The sequence below is a fragment of the Bos grunniens genome, chromosome 18 (assembly GCF_055505025.1).
Source record: "Bos grunniens cultivar Pamir isolate PY7600 chromosome 18, Bosgru_T2T1.0, whole genome shotgun sequence".
In the NCBI taxonomy this organism is placed as follows: Eukaryota; Metazoa; Chordata; class Mammalia; order Artiodactyla; family Bovidae; genus Bos; species Bos grunniens.
In genome coordinates, this window is record NC_141182.1 from 50,876,996 (window position 1) to 50,889,484 (window position 12,489).

Consider the following 12,489-nt stretch of genomic DNA (forward strand, 5'->3'; position numbering starts at 1 on the left):
TCTTTGACGTAGCACGCAGGCTCTTCATTGCTAGTGCGGGCTTTCTCTAGTTGCAACACTAATTGTGAGTGAGGCCATTCAAGCTCTAGCCTCACAGCAAGGACCACTGGGACACCGCATATTTATCAGATGGAAACACTTCGAAAACTCATCTTGCTTGTTGTCCTCTAAAATAAGAGGACCCTTTTGAAAAATATCACAAATCCTTAATCATTATTCTCATTGTAATATGCTTTCATATTTTGCAAATGTTTGTCCGGGGGCTAGGACAAGGTGATCAAAGAGACAAATAATATTTCCTTAACACAAACTGTTGATGCTAACAAAGCTTGGTACTTGAGATTATTTCCAGCTCTTGTGTCCTTTCCTCAAATCAGATAGGTTGACTCCCCTTGGAATTGTAGCCCAGAAGGAACTTATGAGGCCTTTGTAGATCCCCACCCATGTGCACCTGCCTTTCTTCTATGAACAACAACTTTAGTCAAGAATGCCTTTAATCATAGAAGTGAGAAAATGCAGAAATAAAGGAAACTGTCAAAGAAGTCAAAATAATAATATCATAGCTATTAAACAAACTCATGGACTGTTAGTTCTGCCTCAAGGGCTATCGATAGTATTCAGAGCCAGGACCTTTGACCCCTTTCACAGAATCTGAAACCTCTGCCAGATGGAAGAAGTGAACGATGCCGCCCACAAGCAGGAAGACCTGAGACCGGCTGGAACCACAAGGGTGATCGTGCTGCTCCCCGAGACCTCATCACGGACCCAACAGAAGAGCATCCTCGAGTTGATCAAGCTCTGCTCCTTGAACACTATAAGACTCCTCAAAACCCTCCACCAGACACACGGCCTTTTATTTATTTTAATATTTTATTTTATTTATCTATTTATTTGGCTGCCTTGGTTCTCATTTGCAGATGCGGGATAGCCCCTACCTCTGATGGGATCTTGCTTGTAGCGCAAAGCCTCACCAGCTGTGGGGCGAAGGCTCAGCTGCTCCTGGGCTGTGAGATCTTAGATTCCCCACCAGGAATCGAACCCACGTCCACTGCATTTCAAGGTGGACTCTAAACCACTGGACCACCACGGAAGTCCCAGGACACAGTCTTGAGGGCATTAGCCTGCTTGGTCCCCTGTGTGTGGCAAAGCAGTTAAGTTAGTTTTTCCATTTCACTTAAAAACTCTCTCTCTCAGATGAAATCTGGCCCCAGTACACAGAGGCCCAGTTTTGGCAAGGAGATCTGCAGGGAAGCCAGGAGCAATTAGAAGAACAGGGTCCTGGGGGTAGGAGGGCTGAGGGACCTGAATCCCAGCGGGGTGGAAGGCTGTGAGGTGCCAAACGGGACATTCCGGAGGGGAGCCCTGAGGAGGCGTCCTGTGGGCAGCAGGGGCGGCGCCCGCACAGACGGGCTCCTGATCTCAGCGGAGGGGCCAGAGGAACCCGGGCGGCCGCGAGAGGAGTCAGGGGCACAGGGCCCGGGCGCCAGTCTTCAAGGGACAGAATAGGGTCAGAACAGAGGGAAGGAGAAGCTCTGTGCCACGGAGGAGTCCCCGGAGTTTAAGGATCACCCCGAGGGGAAGCTTGTGGACCACGGTGTGGACTCCAAGAAGCTCTGTGCTTCGCAAGGCGGGGCTCCTCAGGAGGCTGGCGGTTCCAACAGTGCCGGATGCACCTGAGGCCCCTATTTGCCTCAAGGAGGGAAACTGGGAATGCAGCCCCGCCCCTCCCCCACCAGAGTTACTCCTCACCCTGACTTTCCCCTCCCATCCCTCAGGGCAGTGCCCCTCTCTCCACCCCCTGCCCCCTAAACTCATCCCCCATCCCCGGCTTTTCTAGATTCCGCTGGGCTCTGCACAGTCCTAGGCCTGCCCCATCCTCGATTCTCTGCCCCTCCCCGCTCTCCAGGTTCTAGATTTCAGACACGCTGGGACCTGGGCTGCAGTGCTTCCGCGTGGACACACATCTTCCCGAGCCACAGACAACAAGGAAACGACAAGGGACTCAATATACTTCTACATACCTGAACAGCTTGGGCAAACGATGCACGAGATAAAAAAAGAAAAAAGATCAAAACTCCAGTCACCCCTTCAGAGCTGGAGAGCAAAGATGGGGTCTTGGACGTGATGCCTGCACAGAGCATCACCAAGAGGCTGGGCAGACCTGGCAGTCAGTCCTCCAGCCCAATGCTGGACCCAGCCTGCCCTCACCCCACTTAATGTACCAGATTTCCCACACGCGCCCCGACACCTCCTTATCCCCCAGAAGCAGACAAGGCAACTTGTCACCTGTTTGACTCCCTTCCTGATGCAGCCAGAGCTCCAATAAAACCTTGTCTGAATATCCTGTCTGGCCTCTTATCAGTGTCTATTGACTTAGGATTCCTAGAACCCTGGTGGGTATCATACCCTTCAGGCTCTGCACACTCCTAGGTCAACACCCTCCTCCTTTTCCTCCCTCCCCGCTCCCTGTGTTCTAGATGCTTCTGTCCTCGTGACATCCCTTCCCTGGACCCTGGATCTGTTTTGCCTCCACTCTGGTCTCAGTTTGGTTCACCTACTCACACATCTCAGCATCTCTCAAACTCGGTTGAAGCATGACTTCGACTTCCAAGGTGGGCATTCGCTTTCCTACAGAGCTTCTCCAGATGCTGCAGCCCCCACCCAGACCCCCTCTAAGACAAATCCTGCCCTTCTCAGCCTGGTCCCAGCTGGAGCCTGGAAAGCCTACCCTCTGTCCCACACTCTAGACCCCACCCCAAGACCTCTCACCATTGGCCTCCCTCCTCGGCTCGAGTCTAGCAACCCTTTACTCACACACCCAGGCTCAACTCACTTCCTTTGTTTTAAATTCTACAATTATTTTGTTGACAATTTTGAAAGCCACCTTCCATTTACAGCTCTTACAAAGTATTGCCTATATTCCCATGTTGTACGCTCCATCCTTGAAGCTGTCTTAGGGCTTCTCAGGTGGCACTAGTGTTCAGGAATCCACCTGCCAATGCAGGACACACAGGAGACACGGGATCGATCCCTGGGTAGGGGAGATCGCCTGCAGAAGGAAATGGCAACCCAATCCCAGTATTCTTGCCTGGAAAATCCCAGGGGCAGAGGAGCCTTGTAGGCTGCAGTCCATGGGGTCGCTAAGAGTCAGACACGACTGAGCGACTTGACTTTCAATTTTCACTTTCATGCATTGGAGAAGGAAATGGCAACCCACTCCAGTGTTCTTGCCTGGAGAATCCCAGGGACAGGGGAGCCTGGTTGGCTGCCATCTATGGGGTCACACAGAGTCAGACACGACTAAAGCGACTTAGCAGCAGCAGCAGCAGCATGACTGGTGTGTTAAATACCATGGGGAGCATTATCAAATGTAAGTCTTCTAGAGTTCTACTGTGGATGGTTGCTATTAATAGAGATGTGTTAAAAATTATGGAATTCCTACAAACCTGGTATGTCCTGATTTTACCAAGTCATAATTCTGGTTATTGTAATCCAGTTTCTTAACCCATTACATTGTGCTCATGCGTGTCACCATATCTTTAAGTCACTCACAGATGGTTTTGCAAAAGTGCTTCCTAGAGGGAAGACCATTTTGAGAAGCACTGGTCTCTGATCAATTTCACATTAGGAAATTTAAAATGAAGTGAAAGTTGCTCAGTCGTGTCCGACTCTTTGCGACCCCATGGATTACACTCCGTGGAATTCTCCAGGTCAGAATACTGGAGAGTAGCCACTCCTTCTCCAAGGGACCTTCCCAACCCAGGGGGCTTCCCTTGTGGCTCAGCTGGTAAAGGAGAATTTAAAATCCTAATGTAAAACACCTAATGATATCCTAAAAGTGTTTAACAAAAAAGATGAGTTACTGAAACAACTTGTAAATATAGTGTTCAAGTTGATGGATTCTGTGTGCTGAAATATTATTGGGTTTGATCTGTGATTTCCAGACAAAGCAAAGCCCTTGCCCTCAAGCTACTAATGACTGACAGCAATTGAGTAAATTCCCTCTGTGAGTAAAATGGAAATATGTTTCTTTTCTCTCTTCTTTGTTCCTCCAGAAATCAGTGATTCTTACCTTCTGAGCAGCCTTATAAGGTAAATAAGAAAGACAGTCTCCTGACATATGAGCAGAAATCTTCATATTTTGCTCGAGTGCACTGGGGCTGGGGGGACCCCCTGTAGTGTCTACAAGCAGCACAGGACACGGGGGTTTACGCTGCAGCCACTGGGGACAGGGACATTGACGGCAGCCGAGGGGAGGAGTTAGGAAGAGAAACCAGTGTCCAAATACTACATGCTGCAGGGCTTGTGGAGAACAGGTGGTGGGGATGTAAACTGGTGCAACCACTTGGAAGCAATATGAAGGTTCCTCAAAAAATCTAAAAATATAGTTGCCATATATCTTGCAATCCTAATTCTGGGCATGTACTGAGACATATGTGTAATTCAAAACGATAGATGGACCCCAGTGTTCAAACTAGCCAAGACTACTGACAATAGCCAAGACATGGAAACTACTAAATGTCCATCAACAGATGCACGGATACAGAAGATGTGGTATATGTACATACATATATATACATTATACGTACATAATGGAGTATCACTCGGCCATTCAAAGTAATGAAATAATGTGATTTGCAGCAACATGGACGGCCCTAGGGTTTATCATACTGAGTGAGTTAAATCAGAAAGAGAAAGACAAATACCATATATCACTTGTACGTGGAATCTAAAATAAGACATAAACAAACTTGTCTTTGAAGCAAAAACAGACTCACAGACATAGAGAACAACTTCTGGTTGCCAAGGGGAAGGTGGTTGGGAGAGGCAAGGATTGCAAGTTTGGGACTGGCAGATGGAAGCTGCTAGATACAGGGTGAGTAAACACCAAGGTCCTACAGTATAGCACTCATTACCCTGTGATGAACCATAATGAAAAAATATGAAAAAGACTAGATAGATATGTAAATAAATCACTTTGCAGTGTAGCAGAAATCAAACACAACACTGTAAATCAACTATACTTTAAATTAATAAACAGGATGGCAATCTGCTCCCACTGTCAGAAGTTCCGCAGAAGAGGATAAAAGGAAAACGGCTCTGAACTGACACCTGTTTAGTACCGTGTCCCCCTGGGTCCACTCTGCACAGGATCATTCTCAGTTACCAGGTGCTAAGGGCCGCCAACGGCAATAGTGCTAGAGGGAGAGGCCCACTGCATATCAATCTTTCCCCCGATTTTTTAAATTGTTAGTCTTTATTCATTTTTCTCTCTTTTATTTTTTAATTATGAAAGTATGCAAACACATTTACAGGAGACTTGAAAAATAGAGAACAAGGCTACATGTATTTCCACTCTATATTGTAATTATATTTTGAATAGATAACTTAAGGTTTGTAATTGGAGTTTCAATATCAAACTCTCAAAAATGTATAGAACAAATATTCAGAGAGGTAGAGGATAGAGTAGACCTGAAAAGCACAAGGAACCAATTCAACATAATTAAGACTTACATAATTTTCACACAACAGTAGGATACAAATTCTCTTCAAGTTCCCATAAACTAGGAGACACTGGAACACATCCAGGGACATAAAACAAGGTACAAAAATGTCATGGTCTAAAGGTATTAAAATCATACACAGTCTATTCTCTTATCACTGTTGAATTAGTCAGAACTCAGTATCAAAAGATGTTTTAAAATAAGCAATACATTTTCAAGTGCAATGTGACATACACTATGGACTTTGACTTATACACTGAATCCTCCCCGAAGTTTTATGATTAGTCATCATGCTGGCAAACAAGTGGGCGTGAACTAACCTCTTCCCTCAAGTGTTGCCCTGTTCCTGTCACACACTCACTGGCCAGTGACTTCATCCCGTGACTTCTGTCAGAGAAAACAAATTCTGGACGGGGACTGAAAGGAGCAGACGCACTTGCAGTTTTCCTCATGGCTTTACTTATTTCACTGAAGGAGCACAAGACCATGGAACTTCTAGCGGCTATGGTTGCTGAATTCCTCACAGAGAAGGTAAGGAAATTCATAAATAATAAAGTAATGATACATGGAACGGAGCAAGTCCTAAAAGCCTTAAACTGGTTGGTTGCATACCTGATTAAAAGGATATTGATATTTGTACTACAGAAGATAACATTCGGGACATACAACCAGTTATACCTGAATTGTTTAAAAAATAAGCTCATGTACGTCTTTAAAAGCTTAAAACATCAACCAGCAAAAGTGACTGATTTAATTTCTATTTATATATCCGTTCGCTATCTATACTATCTTCAGAAAATCTTAAAGGACGTCATATACTATTGTATAAGAACAGGCATCACTGTGGGAAGTTTAAAACAGAGATTTAAGTTTCCTTGCTAATTATAAATACCAGTTGCACCTGCCTAACGAAGAGTGATTAGAAACTGAAGAAATGTCACTAACGTTATGATAACGAGTTTGGAAAAACACATCGGATTTGAATTAATATATTGGCTCCTAAATTGCCAATTCCGCAAACACTGGGAGAAAATTGGAAAGCAAACTTTGGCTGTTACCGTCTACATACCAACTCTGCCTTTCGGACAATAAATACACCTGACCCTGGAGAAATAAAACGGTAACTGTGGTCTCCTGCCTGCTCGTGTGCTGACTTTCTTCTCCTGCTGGGGTGAGGGTCCCGCAGGCGGGCGCAGAGCAGGGGAAGGGCCGCGTCTGGAGGAGCGAGGAGGCAGAAGGGCCGAGGGCAGAAGAGGTTTCCAAGGGAAAACTCCGGAGGGGAGCCCTGAGGAGAGGTCGGCGTGGGGAGCAGGGCAGCGCTGGGCGCGGAGCTGGGAGGCCGGTTCCCGACCTGAGGGAACCTGAGGACCGGAGGAGCCCTGGGGATCTTGAGAGGAGTCGGGGGGCACAGGGCCAGGGCGCCGGTCTTGAAGGGACAGAACAGGGGGAGAACAGGGGGAAGGAGAAGCTGCGCCACCGAGGCGCCCTCGGAGTGGAAGGACCGCCCCGAAGGGGAAGCGTGCGTACGGTGTGAACTCCAACAAGCGCTGAGCTCCCCAAGGCGGCCCGGGAGGCTGGCGGCCCGGGAGGCTCGCGGATCCAGCAGCCCGGGGGTGACGCAGGCCTCATTTAGCCTCAAGAACTGAGGCTTCGCTGGTAGTCTGGTGGCTAAGACTCCACCAGTGAAATTCATGGGCTGAAGGTAGGATCCAGGTCGGGGAACAAAGATCCCTCATGCCTTCTGGTGAGGTTGGGAGAAAATCTGGCCCAGTACACAGAGGCCCAGTTTTGGCAAGGAGATCTGGAGAGAAGCCAGGAGCAATTGGAAGAACAGGGTCCTGGGGGCAGGAGGGCTGAGGGACCTGAGTCCCAGCGGGGTGGAAGGCTGCGAGGTGCCAAACCGGACGTTCCGGAGGGGAGCCCTGAGGAGGAGGCGTCCTGTGGGCAGCAGGGGCGGCGCCCGCGCAGACGGGCTCCTGATCTCAGCGGAGGGGCCAGAGGAACCCGGGCGGCCCCGGGGCACAGGCCCCGGGCGCCAGTCCTCAAGGGACAGAATAGGGTCAGAACAGAGGGAAGGAGGAGTCCCCGGAGTGTAAGGACCGCCCCGGAGGGGAAGCGTGTGGACGACGACGGTGTGGACTCCAAGAAGCTCCGTGCTTCCCAAGGCGGGGCCCAGGAGGCTGGCGGTTCCAACGGTGCCGGATGCACCTGAGGCCTCTATTTGCCTCAAGGAGGGAAACTGGGAATGCAGCCCCGCCCCTCCCCCATCAGAGTTATTCCTTACTATGACGTTCCCCTCCCATCCTTCAGGGCAGTGCCCCTCTCCTCACCCCCTGCCCCCTAAACTCATCCCCCATCCCCGGCTTTTCTAGATTCTTCTGGGCTCTGCACACTCCTAGGCCTGCCCCATCCTTCATTCTCTCCCCCTCCCTCTCTCCAGTTGCTAGATTCTTCAGGCCCTGCTCACCACAGTCTGACTCGTCCTCCATTTCCTCCCCTACCCAATCTCGTGTTCTAGATTCTTCTGTCCTCGATCCCCTCCCCTTCCTCGGCTCTGGCTCCATTTCAGCCTCCGCTAGGGTCTGAGTCGGTTTCATCTACTCACGGGTCTCAGCGTCTGGCGAACTCTGTGGAAGGACGTTTGGCGCCCCCGTGTGACCACTCCCTCTCCTGCAGGTCTTCCTCCCCACCCAGACACCCCCACTCCGCATTGGCTTTCCTACAGAGCTTCTCCAGATGCTGCAGGCCCCACCCAGACCCCCTCTAAGAGAAATCCTGCCCTTCTCAGCCTGGTCCCAGCCGAGCCTGGAAAGCCTGCCCTCTGTCCCACACTCTAGACCCCACCCCAAGACCTCTCACCATTGGCCTCCCTCACTTCCCCTGGGCTCGAGTCCAGCGACCCTTTACTCACACACCCAGGCTCAACTCACTTTCTTTGTTTTAAATTCTACAATTATTTTGTTGACAATTTTGAAAGGCACTTTCCACTTACAGCTCTTACAAAGTATTGCCTATATCCCCATGTTGTACGCTCCATCCTTGAAGCTGTCTTAGGGCTTCTTAGGTGGCACTAGTGTTCAGGAATCCGCCTGCCAATGCAGGACACACAGGAGACACAGGATCGATTCCTGGGAAGGGGAGATCGCCTGCAGAAGGAAATGGCAACCCAATCCCACTATTCCTGCCTGGAAAATTCCATGGACAGGGGAGCCTGTCTTCCTCCCAGCAGCTGGTACCTCCGCCTCCCCATATTTAAGCTCCTGCCCTCCCACAAGAAACCATTAGTTCAAAATATCTCTCTTGTGCTTTTTTTGTTATATCCACTCCTAGCCAGGAAAGTTGTGTATATAACAATTTTGTTTTGTTATATCCACTACAAGAAAACAGTATAAAAGTATAAAAACTTCTTTCTTATATCCATTTCATATACAGTCAAGAAAGTACTGTATATAGCAATAAAGTGTTAATTTGTGCCACTTTGTTGGATACTGTGCTGTATCCAACAGCGCAGTAAGGAGTAGCCAAAACACAGCCTCTAGGAGATGGAGACTTCCCATATGTCTGTCAGAGCAAGTAAATTCAGGACCTAGACTAAAAGCAACAGAAATGCTCACTTTTTTGGCATGGAGACACTGATTCATTTAGCCAAGAACAAGGTCAAAGAATCTCTTGAAAATATAGTTGCTGACCTTCTCACAGAGATGTTATGGACCTTTGTAGAAGATAAATTACAAGTCTATGAATTAGGGCCGGCCCAGAGGCCCTTCAGTGAGTGGCTTAAACACCTAGTCCAGTGGTTGCTGCTATCTGTCCTACACAAGATAGCTTTGATGACATGGAAACAGTTAGGCATGAGTTGCTTAAGCAGTAAGATCATATATGTCTTTAAGAAGTTTGGTCACCAACCAGCTGAAGTCATCATGGTTTAATTTCTATTTATGTATCAGTTCAGTATCTACGCTATCTTTGTGAAGTCTTAACAAGACAGCATGGAGAAGGAAATGGCAACCCACTGCAGTATTCTTGCCTGGAGAATCCCAGGGACAGACGAGCCTGTTGGGCTGCCGTCTCTGGGGTCACACAGAGTCGGACACGACTGATGTGACTTAGCAGCAGCAGCAGCAGCAGCGACAAGACAGCATCGTGCATTATTGGGTAAAAGGACTCATCATTGTGGGATGTTTACGGCTAAGATTTCAGTTTCCTTCTGATTTATACATCCCAACTCTGCCTGCCTAACCAACAAGACTGATTTGAACCTGGGGAAACATCCCTAAGATTATGATAATAGTATTCAGAAGACACAGATTACCAGCTTGCCTTCCTTTATTGCTTCCTCAACAGCAGTTTGCTCTAACACTTGACAAAAATTTAGAAACAGAATTTTTGCTGTTACCAGCAACACACCACCTCTACCCTCCTGACAACGGATGACCTGTATGCCTTTTCAGCTGCCGTTTGTGACTCTTTGGACTGTATGCCTCCTATGTTCATGGGGTTTCCCAAGCAAGAATACTGCAGTGGGGTGCCATTTCCTATTCCAGGGGATCCTATGGACCCAGAGATCAGATGCATGTTTCCTGCATGTCCTGCATTGCAGGCATATTCTTTATCACTGAGCCCCCTAATAGTGTATGCTGCACCCCAACAGGCTCTGCCATCCCTGGGATTCTCCAGACAAGAATACTGGAGTGGGTTGCCATTTCCTTCTCCAGTACATGAAAGTGAAATGTGAAAGTGAAGTTGCTCAGTCGTGTCCGACTCTCAGCGACCCGATGGACTGCAGCCCACCAGGCTCCTCCGTCCACGGGATTTTCCAGGCTAGAGTACTGGAGTGAAGTGCCATTGTCTTCTGTATAGACTTCACTCTAAGAATACAAAGGATATCTGAACTCTCATATGGTCTCCTGCCGGGTTCTGTGCTGACTTCCTTCTCCTGGAGGGCTGAGACTCCAGCCAGGGGCAGACCAGGGAAGGGACAGACTGTAACCAAGCAGGAGCCTCTGAGGCTTTCCCAGAATAAACCCCCAGCCAAGTCCTCTGCCTGCCTTTTGTCTGTAAAGAAAACTTTCACCAAAGAATAAATGTAGGAACTTAACTCTTGGTCTAGTGGTTAAGACTCCACCAGTCAAATTCAGGGGCTGAAGGTTGAATACTTGGTTGGGGTACGAATATCCCACATGCCTTGCAGTGAGATTAGAAAAAAAAAAGAATAAATTTAACCAGAGAAGTGAGAAAATGTGGAAAGGAAAACAGTCACATAAGACTGATGAAAAAATGAGATCTAGTCTTAGCTGAATATATGTATGACTCAGCGTGTGTCTTTGTCTTTAGATAAAATTCCTGAGATTCATTTCTAAATGAGGTCCATTTAATTGACTTAAAGAAAAGTAAGCCCTTACAAATAAAGTATTTCTAAGGTTCACATAATCTGGGAAATGTTCAATATTAAGTCCGTATCTGGTACTGACCTCAGGTTAGGTTGTTCTTTAACTGTGTGTGAATTAATGCAGACATGAGTCACCAACATTGTCATCCACTTTCATTGCACCTAGTTCCACTGCCAGTCAAAAAGTCATATCTGTTGCCAACTTTGACTGCAAGAAAATTAACCATGATGATACTGTCATAGATAATAAGAGATAAACGGTAGAGAAGTTTTTAGGTAAACTCTTTAAAAGAATTATAGTTTGTGTTTCCGGATTTTGGGGAATTTAGAACTTTGGGGTTTTGCTAAATTCAGTCAAATGATGAGAATGCATTGAAGACTGAAATCAATTTTAGATAAAATACTGAAACACTGACTACTGAAAAGTCAGTGTTTATTTATCTTTACCTTCTTTTGAATAAAAACACTAAATGTGTTTATTAAACACACATCTTCTACCACCTAAAGAAAAATTCTGCTATGAAATATGTATGTCATATACTTTATGAAATCTAATATTCGTAAAAAGAAATACAATTCAATTGCTTGTTTCTTGGTTTTAAGTTTTAAGGGATTTAAAAAATGCAATGTATTTACACTTACTAAAAATGGTAAGAGCATGGAATGCAAGTAGGATACATGCTTATTGTCAAAAGAAGATATAGAAAATAACAGTAGTTTTTCTTGAAATCTAACAAGAGGATAATTTTGCTGATTTGGATAGGGAAAAGCAAGAGACACGTCATATGGATACAAAAAATGAGAAACATTTAAAAAAAAAAGGAGGATTGATTAAGGTTAAATTAAATTTAATTAGGTAAAGAACTTTCTTTTTAATAGTAAGCTGGTACAAGACTGGAATTTGGTTTTCTCTCTCTAGTAACAGAACAAACTTTTCCTGGAATAATGAGCTGCCTTGGAGAACAGATGGTAAGTCTCTTTCTCTAACTAACTTGGAGTGTTCGAGAGGAAGTGGGAGGCAGCTCAGAGGCAAATATTAGATTAACTAGCATGACTGGTCGGAGAAGGCGATGGCACCCCACTCCAGTACTCTTGCCTGGAAAATCCCATGGGCAAGGAGCCTTTGTAGGCTGCAGTCCATGGGGTCGCTAAGAGTCGGACACGACTGAGCGACTTGACTTTCAATTTTCACTTTCATGCATTGGAGAAGGAAATGGCAACCCACTCCAGTGTTCTTGCCTGGAGAATCCCAGGGACAGGGGAGCCTGGTTGGCTGCCATCTATGGGGTCACACAGAGTCAGACACGACTAAAGCGACTTAGCAGCAGCAGCAGCAGCAGCATGACTGGTGTGTTAAATACCATGGGGAGCATTATCAAATATAAGTCTTCTAGAGTTCTTCTGTGGATGGTTGCTATTAATAGAGATGTGTTAAAAATTATGGAATTCCTACAAACCTGGTATGTCCTGATGTTACCAAGTCATAATTCTGGTTATTGTAATCCAGTTTCTAACCCATTACATTGTGCTCATGCATGTCACCATATCTTTAAGTCACTCACAGATAGTTCTTGTACTCTGATGGTTTTGCAAAAG

The 12,489-nt window shown here is 46.6% G+C and overlaps 1 long non-coding RNA gene across 49 annotated transcripts in view; it reads left to right on the plus strand.

Moving 5' to 3' along the window:
- The window catches only part of LOC147353913 (uncharacterized), a 61,532-nt gene that overhangs the window by 5,559 nt on the left and 43,484 nt on the right, over positions 1-12,489 (plus strand). For 39 of the 49 annotated variants that reach the window (XR_015146088.1, XR_015146079.1, XR_015146084.1 and 36 more), the window contains 3 exons: positions 4,056-4,092; positions 5,042-7,206; positions 11,813-11,862. This is a non-coding gene — a long non-coding RNA (uncharacterized LOC147353913). The remainder of the gene's footprint in view (positions 1-4,055; positions 4,093-5,041; positions 7,207-11,812; positions 11,863-12,489) is intronic. The other 10 variants (XR_015146054.1, XR_015146067.1, XR_015146072.1 and 7 more) reach the window with 4 other exon arrangements.